General features: G+C 40.3%; 1 protein-coding gene across 2 annotated transcripts in view; it reads left to right on the top strand.

Annotated features, from left to right (window-relative positions):
- The window catches only part of LOC308408917 (uncharacterized protein), an 81132-nt gene that overhangs the window by 24779 nt on the left and 41777 nt on the right, over positions 1–14576 (top strand). Inside the window, exon 4 of one of the 2 annotated variants that reach the window (XR_013973868.1) lies at positions 2901–3543. The exons of the other annotated variant lie outside the window; for it this stretch is intronic. The gene's annotated coding sequence lies outside the window, so the exon portion shown is untranslated. Of the gene's footprint in view, positions 1–2900; positions 3544–14576 lie in introns of those variants that run through there. 2 annotated transcript variants of the gene reach the window in all.

Below are 14576 nucleotides of genomic sequence, written 5' to 3'. Positions count from 1 at the left end.
AACACAGATTATAGTCACAGATGCTTGGTGTAAACACTTTATCATAAATGTGTCTTTTTTTGTAAACATTTCAATTTATAATGGATAGGGAATATTTGTGCAAAGTTAATGAGAAAACACTTGAAAGATGAAACCTGTTTGGTAGTTTTGGGGAGGTCTGTGTGGACCTTTAGCAATGTGAGAAAATACTTGACCTGTTCAATAGTGAAATGCCTCTTTAACGCATATAAAACTGTTTTTATGGATAAAGACATGGCTCTGAGCCTCTTATAGCCATGGGAATAATTGAGTAGTGGTAGACCATGAGACAGATCCTGAAAGAGGGTGTCCCATGTGCTTGGCAGCACTGTTTTTTCTCATGTTATTGCTGTTTCTCCAAAACAATTAGTGAACTGAACAACTCACAAAGACACACGAAAGATACGCTCAGTCATCTTGCAAACACTGATCCCTCAGTGTGATGGCATGCATTCAGACTTGTTCCATGCTGAAAGTGGTACAGATATGTGAGGAGTCGTGGCCGAGTAAGATTACCACTGTGACTTTAGAGAAGAAGTAATCAGGGTGCACATTCAGACAGAAGACTGACATGTTCAGGTACCGTCAGATTAATGGAAAGAAGTGCATGTCTAAAAGGGGCTTATGCAAGCAGATTCATTGTCCAGGGTGACTTTGTAGGAATGGCAGAGAGTCAAAAGAGACTCAGGATACTTCCAAGTCTTTCAGCCAGAGTGTAATCCTCTTCCTTTATCTCTCTGGCTGATCTGGGCCAAAGTGCTGTGTGTGAGAATGATTCAGTGACTGCCTGCTTTTCTGTAGCTCTGTCACGTTTCCTCTCACGCACTGTTCTCTAATTCTCACTTGTATGTCTGTTATTGTGTCACTCTCTTGCCCAGTGACCAGCACTTTTTCAGTGTTCACCTCATCTATGTTTTGTGTGTGCCACTGATGCTGCTCCCTTTTCATGTTAGAAGATTTTCTCTTACACACATCAATGCCACCTTGCTCTGCGCACCAGACAGGCAACTTGGATAACTTCCAGGAATCACAGCTGGATTGGTGTGTGTGTCCATTGTAGATATGTTTGTGGGTTTCTGGGGGGGGGGGGGTCTGCATCTGGGACATCGGATTGGTGCACTGGCATGGGAGCCAGGCCGATTGGCTAGATGTACAGAGACTAACGTGCAGGTTTTTGTGTGTTGTGTAGCTTTGCCACCCAGAGTATTGGCCAATAGCTCTACATATTGGATGAATTACAGATTAGAGCCACTGCACGTAGACGTGTGTGTGTGTGTGTGTGTGTGTGTGTGTGTGTGTGTGTGTGTGTGTGTGTGTGTGTGTGTGTGTGTGTGTGTGTGTGTGAGTTTGTGCCTGCACTGTCTACACAGCTCATCTATGCAAGAGCACTTTTATCCTCTATGAAATGAACAAATCTGCACTGTCTCCACTCACTGAAGTGATCATAAAAAGCATTTTCCTCCCTGAGACTAATCATTAATTATTAATGGCAGATTTGGCTCAGCATCCCGGATCAATGCATTAGCCATCCATTGTTGAGGCTGCTTTGGCATTTATATTTTTGCTTTTACATTTTCAAACCATCAAAATTTGAGAGTTTATTGAGAATTGCTTATGATAATATAGTAGGCTGTTAGTATATACGTTGTTGTAGAGCTCAAACTGAACTGGGAAAAAGAGGAAAATAGTGCAATCAGGTGAGTAAAGATACTCTGAGGCCGTTTTTACTTTTAGTCAGCTTGGAATGTATGCAAGTTAATCTGGTCAGTCTGGCTTGAACCTATATTTTATGGTTGTGGTGGGCAGCAAGTTTGGGCTTTGAGGGAGGGGCCAAAGCCACAGCTGTAAGGCAAAGGTGCTGTGCTGGATTTATAACACAAGACAAAATGAGCACATCATTGCAAAACAGAATTATGCATAATAATTACTTTATCTTGATTAAAATAATATTTGATTAATTACTTTCACCAAATGAATTTTCATTTTATCTCCAGAGCCACCAAAGAAACTTAACATCAGTTTGAATTAGTGCCTTTTCACCTGCTATGTGGATGACTACATTGCTGCATAAAGATTAGTGGGAAACAAGTTTGTCTTTAACCTTGATATTGGGACAAAGACTTTTTTGGGTACAAAGAATATGTGGGAACAGCTTTGACAAACTCATCATCACCTTTCATAACCTTAAGAAAGGAAGAAAAATGGAAAAGTAAGAATAGAACACATAGAGGGAGAAAGAAAGGAGATTTGAAGAGTGCTGGAAACAGTAGCTTACTTGTCTCTGTGACAGTCTTGCCTATTAGAGGTCCTAACTCTGTCATTACCCCTGTCAGCGTCACTGTAATTGATGCAAGTGCTGTGCTACAACACTAAGGCTTACCACACATGAGTTATCCGCACATGCATTAAAAAAAATAAACAAAATGCCACCATACACGCACACATACTGCCCATACGGACACGCAGAAACAGAATAACAGACACACATACATATTCACACACAAAAAACAGTCGCACCATCAGCATGGCTGCACATGCCACGCAGTAGCTGCTTATTGAAAACATGGCAGCACTGTCAACCCCAGATGGCTCTCCTCTACCCACCTGTCAAAAAAATGACAGTAAAATTCACCTGGCTGGTATCTCAGTCTTCTTCAGCTTAGCTTAAACCAGCCATCTGGCTCAGCAGCTCTGCTTACCTCCCTCTCTCTCTCTTCACTAACTCTCACTCTCTCTTGGTCTTTTTAAAGCATGTCAGCAGTTACCCAGCACAGCGGTCTTAGTAAGGCTGCTAACGTAGCTAAGTGTCCCTCTGCCTCTTATTCACTTGGTGCTCTGTGTATGTGTGTGTATGTGTGTGTGTATGTGTGTGTGCTTCACAGATGGCAATGGGAGGGGAGGGAGAATTGGAGGGGGTGATGGAGAGAGCTGTCTGAGGCTCCGGCAGCTCTCAGGCAAGGCGGTCTGTCTGCGGGCATCTGCACTGGCAACCCCCCATGCCTCCCCCATTTTCCCATCCACCGTCACCACGGCCACCTCACCATCCAGTGCCACAATTTGGCACCAACCCACGGTGGAGAGCAGTTGCTGAAGGATGATTCCCCTTGACCTCAGATGTGTTACTTCACCACAAAACTTCTCCGTTTGCCCCAGTGGACAATTATTTTGATAAATGATATGGCTGAATAATGTATTGTGGTTACATTGGGGGAAGAACATACTGTGGGGAGAGAGAGGCTAAAAGTTGCTTAGGCAGAGAGTGTGTGCGTGCGCGCGTGTGTGGGTGTGCACATCTGCATGCGTGTATGGATGCATAGATTTGTATGTGCTGTGCTGTATCTGTATTGTAGAGTTTAAATGCAGCAGTTGTAGCAGTGCATCACAATAAAGAATGGTTGACCTTTTCATCCAGAGGTCACATCTGCACACAAGGTAAAAACTCATATAATGCAGAGTGGAGTTGTTCATTTTCATTTTAGATTTCGAAGAAAGCAACTTTTGGTTCTGACAGGATTTCTGAATACATTAAAATATACTGAAGCCCACTAGCAAACATGCAGCCACAGATACAATATTTCCTGCAGAGATAGCCTTTGAAGAATTCAGTTTTGACTGGCTTAGACACTGCGACAGCACAGAGTAGGGGCTGACACATCTGTTCCTGAGAAATTCATGGAGGTTTGGGCACTGTAGGTGTTGGTATGCACTGATTAGCACAAGGCTGTCTTTACCCAACCACCGGGTTTCCTACTGGGCTTCCATAAACTGTTTACTAAGGAGTCTGTTGCCATGGTTTTCAGCCATGTTCCAATCAGTCTTTTTTGACCACTCAGCTTTATTTATTCCTCTAAAAATCCATGCCTTCTGTATCAACCAACTGTTGTAGCCTTCAAACCAATTGTTCTAAATTATGTATATACCGAATTTCATTTATCTGCAGAATAACAGGCTTGGATGATGATTTGAGCCTGATTGAGCGAGCAATGGAGAGAGAGCCTTTACAAGCTGACACCATTGGCTCAGGGGTGGTTTTGAAACAGAGGCTTTGATGAAAGAAAGATATAACTATGATAATAACCTAACAACAGAATGTCCTTAATGCTTGTGCGTGCTGGATTTCTAGTTAGAAACACATGCAAGCCATATTTTTTGATCTCCCTTGAACAGGAATTTTCAGTCATCTTACCCTAATGTCCCCCCTGGGCAATATGTGATAAAAGTGAGATAATATACCATTTTTTAAAAAACAACTAAAGTAGTATTTTTCCTGGCCCCGGGTGTGCTTTCTCTTTCATTCTTTTAGCCACTCAATCCACCCCCTTTTTGTGACTTTCTTCCTCCTTTCCCTGATTTAATAAACAGCAATACCCAGTAGAAAAAACTCTTTTATAGATCTGTCAAAGCTAAAGTATCATAAAGCAGCTCCTGTTACTCATGTCACACTTGAAAAGCTGAGAGATGCTTATTAAGATTAGAGGTTCGCCCTCCTATACGATATAGGCTGCATCTTCAGTGTTTAACATTCTTGTAATCTGTTTATTTAGACTCTTTGCACCTCTCGTGACAGGAAGCCACACCCCTTAATTGGATTACAGCTGATTAAATGTTACACACATGTAGGGTCAACAGACAATATAGCCTAGATGTCTTCCACAAGTAGCAAAGTTACAATTTGAGTTTATTTAATTTAAAACGTTTTAAACAAGCTATGATTATTCAAACCTTCACTCAAATTTTTGCTGTAATAGCCTCTGCCAACGAGGATAAATATGCATATCTCATGTTCTCTCTACCTTATGAACATATTCATATGAAGTGATCAGTTTAGTTTTCTTCTGGTGAACAACAGTCAGTGTGCAGGTTTATGTCATGTTAGACATCACTGTGTTACAGACTCAAGTAATTTTGCTCAAAGAATCCAGCAATCACTGCAGCTGGTTTACTGCCATCAAGAAATACTTACAGTAAGAACTTGTTTATAATGCCATAATTTAGTGTTTTTATATTTCTCTTTACATATGGATTGAAAAAAACTCCCCATAAGCAACTCAGTAATTTGTGAGCTTTAGAGATTGTTAGGCAAGTATGTAGCTCTATCTCCATAGTTGAAGTGCAGACATGAGTGTGACTTGGAATTTAATGGATTTAAAAAAACAACAACAACCTTTTTCACATAATTTCAGTCTTCTTGATCTCACCCCTGCCTCGCAGTTGCCAGTGTTGGGGTGACACAAGGTGACGTGTTACTGTTTGCAGAGTGTGAAGACTGGGCAATTAATTGACACCAAAAGGGAACCATTAGTGAAGTGCAAGCTTGAAATTCCAGCTTGGTGTTTGATGGCAGTTCAGAGGAGGAGAACTCAGAAGATAAACAAACTAGGAATTTAAATTGCATCATGTAAATGCAATGCATTAAGACATGATGTTCATTCGTCTCTGAGGAATGTTTATTTTGATGACTGTATTTATCTCCTGGATGAGAGCAGCTGTCGAAGGTTTCTTGTATATGCTGTGCCGCCAGCTGTTGGACTTCTTTGACCTACTGTTTGTGTTGCATTTGGGCCTTCAACATTTGTAAGGTTGAATGTGTGTTTAATTAATCCTGTAATGCAGGTCATAATGAAACGCAATTTATGCTTACATTCGACGTTTTCTTTCTACGGATGCATCTGCTCTCACTTGCTCTCTGTTGCTTTCAAATAATGCACAAGTGTCAGTTTTCAGTCTGTCAGTTAGTCAGCTAACTCATGTTTACTTCTTCTAATCTTACATCTTGTAGAAATAAAACTGAAAATTCACAGGAAAGATGTGTAACCTTGTAACAGACAGTTGCCACCTGTTAATTGCCAGCGGCATCAACTGATTGCTCTTTGTTCTCCAAAAGACCCATATAGGGTGTACTCTCAAGGGAATGACAGCAAACCCACCCAGAGCTCAGAGCTGAGACTGAACAACACTAAAAGAGCATTGAAGAGACAGAGGTGTCACACAAAACTAATGCCGAGTGGGTAGTGGACCATAGAGCAGACCACAACAATCTCCCAGGACAAGAACCAGTCAACATCACAAAGAAAGACATTTAATTTCAGTCTCATGAATGAAGAGCTGGACATGATCAGGAGCTGACTGATTCATGCCCACTGGCTGAAGAACCTAACAAAACGTCATGAGTACCTGGCACCACAAATACAGTGCCATGAAAGAATGTTTGCCCTTTTTTGATTTCTTAGGGTTTTTTTTGCAAATTTATCAGACTTATAAATTTCATATCACCAAACAAATTTTAGTATTCAATTTTAATATTAAATAAACATAAGATGATGATTTAATTTATTAAGGGGGAAAACAACTATCCAAACCTACCTGGCCCTGTCTCATTAAATTATGAATCAGCTGTGATTAACCACATTTTTTGGAAAGCTTCATTCAGTTTCACAAGCTACACCCAAGCATGATTATTTCCAGACATGTTGAACCAAGTAATCTCTTAAGAAGCTGTCTAACATCCTCTATTGTTGTTTTGATTGTGTCTCATACGAATGACTTTGGGAATTTCTGCCATGTTGCTATAAATACCCCAAGCACATTGAAGTGGTACTGAATTGTAATAGAAAACAATAGAGTTGAGTTGAATCAACTTGAGTTGGTACTAGTGGAAAAGACACTTTAGACATTCTAGCAACCAAGGTGAGTTGACACGTGAGTCAATGCATTAGCACTGCTCAAAACCGCATAGGAAATAACACCAGACGGTCAAAATACCAGCTACTCTTTGATAGAGCTTTACACCCCAGTGTAACACTAACACTAGACAGACCAACCTGACCACCACCTTGGTTGTTTACAAGAAAGCCAGTACCCCATACATGGATACTGGAGTGCTGAGCACTGTGGAAGAGTAATAGTGTGCTAATGACATTCATCAGGAAATCAGTGGGACTGTGGACACTGCACAATTGCACAAGTGACCATCATGTGCAGAATATACCAAGAGGATGCATTGTCCCTAGTGCTGCTCTGCATAGGCCTTAACCTCCTAAGCTAGACCACTGCAAAGTGTGGATAGGAATATAGATTCTAGAGTGGAGTAACAATTAGTCATCTCCTGTATGGTAACATAAAGCAAGACGTAGATGCTGGTGGTATATTGACCACCACAATCCAACTCACCAGCTTCTATATTGGGATGTAATTTGGACTGGATAAGTGTGGCCAAATGGTTGCAAGGAAAGATAATGCAGAATAGTCGATAAAGCCTATAATGCGGTCAAACAAATCTATTCTATCCTGGCAAAGAGAAACTGCCAGTTGTAGTCAATCATGATCACTAACAAGAAGCTATTAGGCCTTGGCCTAATCAAATTAAAAGATACTGTGGAACCTTCAGCACTATTATTAAAAGACTTATTTGAGCGTATGTATACTTTTAATCCTATGTGGATTAGAAAAAAAATCCAAAATGATTTCAAACTTGTGCATCCAGTTTTTTAAAGTCATTAAAGATGACTGTACAATCATCCTGCCCTGAAAAAAATGATTTCAAAGAAATCATTAAACTTCCCAAAATTTCCATGGCCTTCATGCCCATGATGAGTGTCTGTAAACTTTTGAACACAGCTGTACATATCTGCTCATGTGGTTTTCCAAACGTTTTAACACACATGTGTGTATATGTGTAAAAAGGTTTTCACACAAAGCCTTTGAAAGACTCAGGAGAGTTATTTTCTTTTATAAGTCTCTCGAGCTTTTTATTCCACAGCTTTTTCTGTATATTGTTCCTGTGTGTAATGACACGTGTGTGCACTGCCTTACCTATCAGAGCTGAGGCTGAGATCCATCAAGGGAAATGTTATAATTAACAATGCTGAGACACCTATCTTTGGCAATATCTCCTCACCTTCCAGCATTTTCAACTCCAAAGAATTTACTCAACAGGGACAGCACATTACACACTTAGGGTTATGTCTGTTCACTGCTACAAGAAATATACTGAACAGTAATCTAGACAGGAGGCGTTTTGGTGCAAATAAGACAGCAAAGGGAGAGGAATGCAATAAGACAGGTTGCAACAAAGGGGAAATACTCAAAGCTGCTGATGATATCTTTTGCTCCCAGAGCTTAGTTTCACTGACTAAATTTTGAAGTTGTATGTATATGAAAAAAAATCTGACATTTAATGATTACAGTGTTTAAAAGATGATATTATTATAATATGTTCCTGTTAATTTAAATATCTATGGGTTTGGTATCATTGGTCAGTCAGTTTGAAATGGCCCATCTTTAAAATACATTTACCAGTGCTCTGTGAAACTGTAGTGGGACTTTTAAAAATTGGAAACTGGTTAAATAAATAAATAGCTCTCAGTTTTTCAAGTGTAAAAATGTATGTAGAATGTTTTTCTTTTCAGTCCATCTCCCAAAAATGCATAGAGTACACACTTACAATAGCAAACAGATTTAGAAGAAATGCTGCCTCATATTTTTTGTCTGTCGGTTTACAACGTTTTGTGTGAATGTGTCTAAAACATTTTAACAACATGAATATAACTGCCTGTGTCAAGCAAAGTGCCATTAATAGCTTATATGGTTACCTTTAAGATTTTGAAGGTCGTTGTTAGGGTTTAGCAAAGATCATAGCCCTGGATGATTCCTGAAGAAGTGAACAGTAAATTGAAATGTGAGACAGGGCTCATTAATGTCATTTTACTTTGTAAATGTGACAAATATTTTCTGCCAATATTTTACTCCATAATCAAAGCAGCAAGTACATTTACTTAGTAATCTGAAAATATGATGCAACGATACAGTAAATATAACTTCAAGACATAATTGTCCCACGGCACAATCTCTATAATAGCTGAGCAAATTTCAGTGGAATGAATTTATTTTTAAAAAAGCTGCAGAGAAACTTTCCAGTTAAGGCATTTTCAAACACGCACTACAGCTCTTAATTTTTTTTGGACATTACAGAATTCACTCTCCCAATTTGGTGACCTATTTATGTCACTGCTGCTGCCCTGCTTCACACTCTGCAGTTTTATACCCTTCACCACCCTAACATCCACCTAGCTTGAGAGGCTGTTTAGTCAGCAGATGCCAAACACTTACTTCATTATGCTGCTGTAATAAATCACATAACTTTCACAAGTGTCCTGTTGTGCGCTGCATGTGTGGTAAGAGCAATATCCCTACCTGATTCTCCTGACATTGTTCAGAGTTCATGTGTGAAAATAGCTATTGTGAATATGCATTCTTTTAAAGATTCGTGCCAGTCGATCAACTGGCCATCTTGGTTTAAAGTTGCTGAATTTAGACAAAAACAGCATTTTCTGTTCAGCCACAGTGATCGTGTTGAGCATGTCACATGTGGACATCTTTAGATTGTCTGACATGAACATAAACATATTGAATACTGACCTAAACAGCAGTGCTCAACAGCTTCAATTAGACCAAGGTTGGTGGCAGCAGTTGGGCCCCTGCTTGTAGTGGCTGATGTTCTGTCAGTGTTGGGGGATGCCGGGCTGAATCCTGCTGGGTCTTTTGTCACACCTGCTAACTGAGTGATCCTAGTGACCTTGTCCTTGCTGCCTGGTAACAAGTCAGCAGGAGCTGGTGTTGGTGGCCTCCGCTTTAAGTCGTAACTTGGAGTCTGTCTCCATGATGGGTGGGGTATTGTGATGAAAATTATGATGAGATGAGTGGTGGATATATTGGGTATATCATAATTAGGATGCAAGTTCAATAGCAGTTTAGTGTCTTAGCACTGATGCTCTTAATGTTTTTGCCTTGTAAAGCTCAATGATTGAAATTGCTGCCTTTTATGAGTTACTCAATAAAAGCAACTATGTACTGGTGTGTGACTGTATGAAGATGTGGGTGGATATATGGGGAGAGATGGCAGGGAGAACTAAAAGGTTTAATGGACCTTCAGGATTTAATTTCTTTACTTTTTGCTTTTTTTTTTGGCTTCATATATAAGATGGAAGGACTGAGGGACAGTTAGACAGTTCTGAAATTAGTATGCTGCAAACATATGAGAATAACATTTGACAGATGCTCACAGGGTGACATCATGCCCCATCTTTTGATTTTTCATTAAGTATGCTATAACAGCTGCACTTGTACATTGCACTCATTGGCAACAGTCGAAGCATGCCAAGTCTTCAAAAAAAAGAAAAATCATCACTCATATTTCAATGCTTGCCTTTGGAATCTTTCAGTGAACATGTGACACTTTTCAGATAAGTGTTTTTGTGTTAACAAAATGGAAATCTTAATTTTGCTAAGTTAATTATAGCCTGTAGCCCGTTGCTAAGCAACCTAATGATAGGAGACAGCAGGGATTCAAGAATCTAACCTTTGGCTGGATCGAGCCAAGAGGTGACATTTGGATTTCCTTCATATCACCTTCCATTGATGCTCTGTGTTCTGACTGTGACTGAAATGCACTTTACCGTTTAAATGTTTTAAAGTGAGTGAAATTTGTTAATATAGTAAAATGGGAAAGTGTTTAAACTTCTCTGAGCAAATTTGAAGCATTCAATCAACGTCAGTCAGTCATCTTTAACAGCGCTTATGAAAATGACAGTCCCTGTATATGGAGGGTTATGAGTCATTTTGCACTATAATAATGTGTTTTGGCTTTATTATATCTCCTCACACTTTGTTCTTGTGAAATATGTCATGGTTATTCCCATGATGTCGAAATGAAAAGGACTAGTGTGTTTAGTTTTAGAGCCTGAGAGATGTCTGTTATTCTATTATGGCATGCTATTAAATGAAATTCACATGCTGTTCCATATGTTGTAGTAGGCACTGTGGGACATGATTTGCATGGATTGTGTGTTAGATTAAAAAAAACAACAACACCCTTTTAAAAATCCTTTCTTAAGAAGAACTGTATCTACAATGCACAGAATGAGCAAATATGGATGTTTGTTGTAGCTTCATACATATCACATTTAATCAGATTATGTCAGATTAAACAGTATATTGATGATGCGTGATGTAAGCCCATGCACAAGACCTGGATGCTGTAGAAATGTCTTTGTGGGTGTCTGATTTTTGTCGAGGGGGAGAATTGTTGGGGTGTTGGAGAAGGTGGGTGTGTGTGGGGGGGATCCATGGCTCAGCGCCAAAATAGTTTTGAAGTATCTGTGAAAAGACTCCTCTTAATCCGTTTTATTTGCTCTGCTACCTCCAAACCATTTGTCCACGCAGAGCTCCAAACCTTCCACTCCACCCAGCCATCTCAGGGATTTAGTGTGGTAGAGCAGAGGTGCAAGAGCCCACAGACAGTTAAAAAAAAAAAGAAAAAAAAAAAAAGCCATCTGGCTGGGGGGATGTTGCAATGTGGGGGTGCTGGGAGGTTTGGGGTAGAGGAGTCATGCTGGGCAATCAAAATGACGGACAGCAGTGAGAAGTGTTTTGCGGGCTCCCACATACATGCAAAGTAGCCGACTTGTGAGCATTCACAGCTCCCTCTGGTCTTCAGGTAAACATTGACCAGCCGAGGTATGCGTGGTCTTTCCACACCTCGGTGTGTGTGATTTTGTTTGTGTATGGTAATAATGTGTTTGTTGGCTTCCTTGTGAGAAGAAAGAGTGGACTCTCTTGTGTTTACATCCATGTCATCGGTTTGTGTATTTGTATGTTCTACAAAAATGACTGCTAGATTTATTTCTGTAGTTTTCCTTCTTTTTGGCCAGTAATAGTCTTTGCCAGTAGAAGGTGTCTGACCGCAGAAGGCAGGGTTGGCAGGTGAAATAAACAGCATCCATATTTCATGAAGCATCAAAAACCTCAGATTCGACACAGGCTCCGTTCTAAGGACACTGTGAAAGAGGCGCACAATTGTTCCTCTTCGCTCTGAGCAAATATTATAATCCTATTCTCTTATGCTTTCCATCTTGCCCTCTCTCTCTAATGTTCACCCCAATCGCGGCCCCTTTCCGTGAGTGAAAACCCCTTCGAATGTGTGGAGGCTTCATTTTTCACTCTCCCTTTGGGGCTCTGTTGTCAGAGAGCAGCCCTTAGGAAGTCTTTATTTCTGCCAGGCAGGGCCTCTTGCGTTCCTCCACCCTCTCCCTCCGTTCTCATGGCTGTCCCCCCCACCTGCTGGGATCCTGATCCCAGCCGGGGCACGGCTTCAGCGGGGGACAATTACTGCTGCTCCCCAGCTTTGATCATCTGACCACATGGAAGCATAACAGCTGACCACATGTTTCAACAGACAAGAAGAAGAAGTAAAGGAAGAAAAGAGGAAGAGTTAGAATAGAGTGAGAAGAAGAAAAGAAATCCCCTTTTCATTTAGGTTGAGACCCAAACTTCTATTCCACTTTGGGAGCTTTACGGAGACTTAGCCAGAATGGTCAAATCTGTGTTTTAGACGGCTTCCTTTGATGGTGATTATTTATTTGGATCAGGGCAGCCATACTTATCACGGACTATGTCTGGCTACAGCCTCAAATAAAGTTCAGTTTCAATTTGCCACTCACTCTTTTGTGAGTGCCGCTGAGAGAGAAAGACAGAAGCAATTTGAGGCAGCCCTTGTAAAAAGTGAGTGCTAAGTCTGCTGGTATTGTCAGCCAGATTGTCAGGAGGCCAACTGGGCTGTGCTGTCGTGTTCTGGGCACTGTCTGGCTTTTTCTCAACCTAGGCCTCTGTTTCATTCAAACAGCTTCTCCAGTCAGAAGTTTTTCATGTGGGCCAACAGGGGTTACCGTGGTAAACTGGCCAAATCACAAAGTCACCTCCATATCCAGAACATAATAACACAGGGGAAATATCTGCTCAGATGGTAATGGGAGGTATAAAGGTTAGAGAAATATGTTGTCAGCAAGCCAAAAATGAATTCATCTGCATTCAAAATAACAGTTAATGCAGGCTGTTCTACCAGAAGGTATATACGTGATGCATGGTAATAGATGCATACATAAATGGGGTAATGTTAGATAGTAGTATGTGCACATAAATAAAAGCAGCTTTGTAACATTTATGGTAATACGATGATTATTAGTTTTTGCTCTATGTGCATCTACATCCCTCATGTTGTGGGATGTTTTCTTATAACATCCATGCCAAATGGGTTAGCTGCAAAGTGACAAGGCTGAGTGAAAGGGGAGGGAGTTTGCTTTGCTCTGGTTGTCAGGGATGGCCTCTTGGAGTGTCCCAATTGTGGAGGAGATCACTTTACCACATTAAGGGTGCCTCAAAAGAACCTCTTCAGCAGCACTTTGGCCCTGCCTGAAAGAACAAGACTTGTTTTGACTGGTCTGCCACCTATCATTGTCACTGCTCTGCAGACCAGCAGCTTGCTCCTGCTCTAGCTATGCTGGCGCTGCGGCTCTCTGAGATACACCCGCACTACTGTTCGTGCACACACGAGTTTACAAATATAAACGTGGAATATAAATGTGCACACATAAACATATATACATATTTCAACCACCACTTGTGGGAAGCAGCCACGAAAATCCAAGGGAACACTGGAGGGACTGGAAATAGTGTAATTGGCTTTGATCGTAGCATTAGTCAAATAAAGCATACAAGTATTAAAAATGCACTGGAGGGTGTGAGAGAGACGGAGAAGAAGCTGCGCTTCTGGGACTCATCTGGAAGTTCATATATTATCATATGTGTATATAACCCTCAGGGCTGAGCTGATGTGTCAGCAAAATTACATTTTCAATATAATGTGGCCCAACACTTTCATATAAATGAGTACGTGCAATTTTAATGACTTGAAAATGGTCAGAGTTGTGAAAGCTGCTATTTCAAACCGTCTATGAATTCTGCACTTATGCAAGAAAAAAAATCAATAACAAGGAAGCCGGGCAACACACACACACACACACACACACTGATATATCTCTGAAAGTCGTTGTGTATGGCTGCATGAGAGAATCACTTAATTAAAAGCTCGTTCATTAAATTGAAAAGACAACCGGGATTAATGTCTTCCTTTAATTAATATAGCATGTCAGAAAAATACAGCTTGTGTGAACTGAATGTATTGCATGTGGTATCATAATTTAATATGCTCTTTTGAATTTTATGAGGGACCAATTTTTTATTTATGCAATTTTATTTTCATTTTATGTTCCGATAATAACAAACAGACGCGGAAATCAGTGGTGCCTTTTTGACTGCAAAACACATTTGCTTTACTTCATCTAATTAAAGAGCAAATCATGGCAAATTATTCATTGTTTGTGTTCAGTGTTATTTAATTGTTTTTAGATAGCTTAAGATGAATTTTATAAGTGGACACAATGGTCTGTTTTTCTGCTTGGTGCATGCTCACATTTCCCCTCTAAAACTAAGGTTAGTGTTTCTCCAGAGACAGGGAGCCGCTTTATGATGTGGCCTTAGCCATTTGTGTATCCTGCCTTACTTCATAATCATTTTTATCCGGCAGTTAAAAATAATTAACAAGTCATGCTCTTTTGTCGTCCACCATTTTAGGTCCTGGCTTTAGCATTGAAAGGCCTTTCTATCAACATGGTCACGTAATAGTGTCAGGATACATTTTAAAGTGCAGTAATTCAGTGGTTTAC

This window comes from Rhamphochromis sp. 'chilingali' (assembly GCF_963969265.1).
Source record: "Rhamphochromis sp. 'chilingali' genome assembly, chromosome: 13".
In the NCBI taxonomy this organism is placed as follows: domain Eukaryota; kingdom Metazoa; phylum Chordata; class Actinopteri; order Cichliformes; family Cichlidae; genus Rhamphochromis; species Rhamphochromis sp. 'chilingali'.
This window is presented reverse-complemented; position numbering and strand designations above follow the sequence as displayed.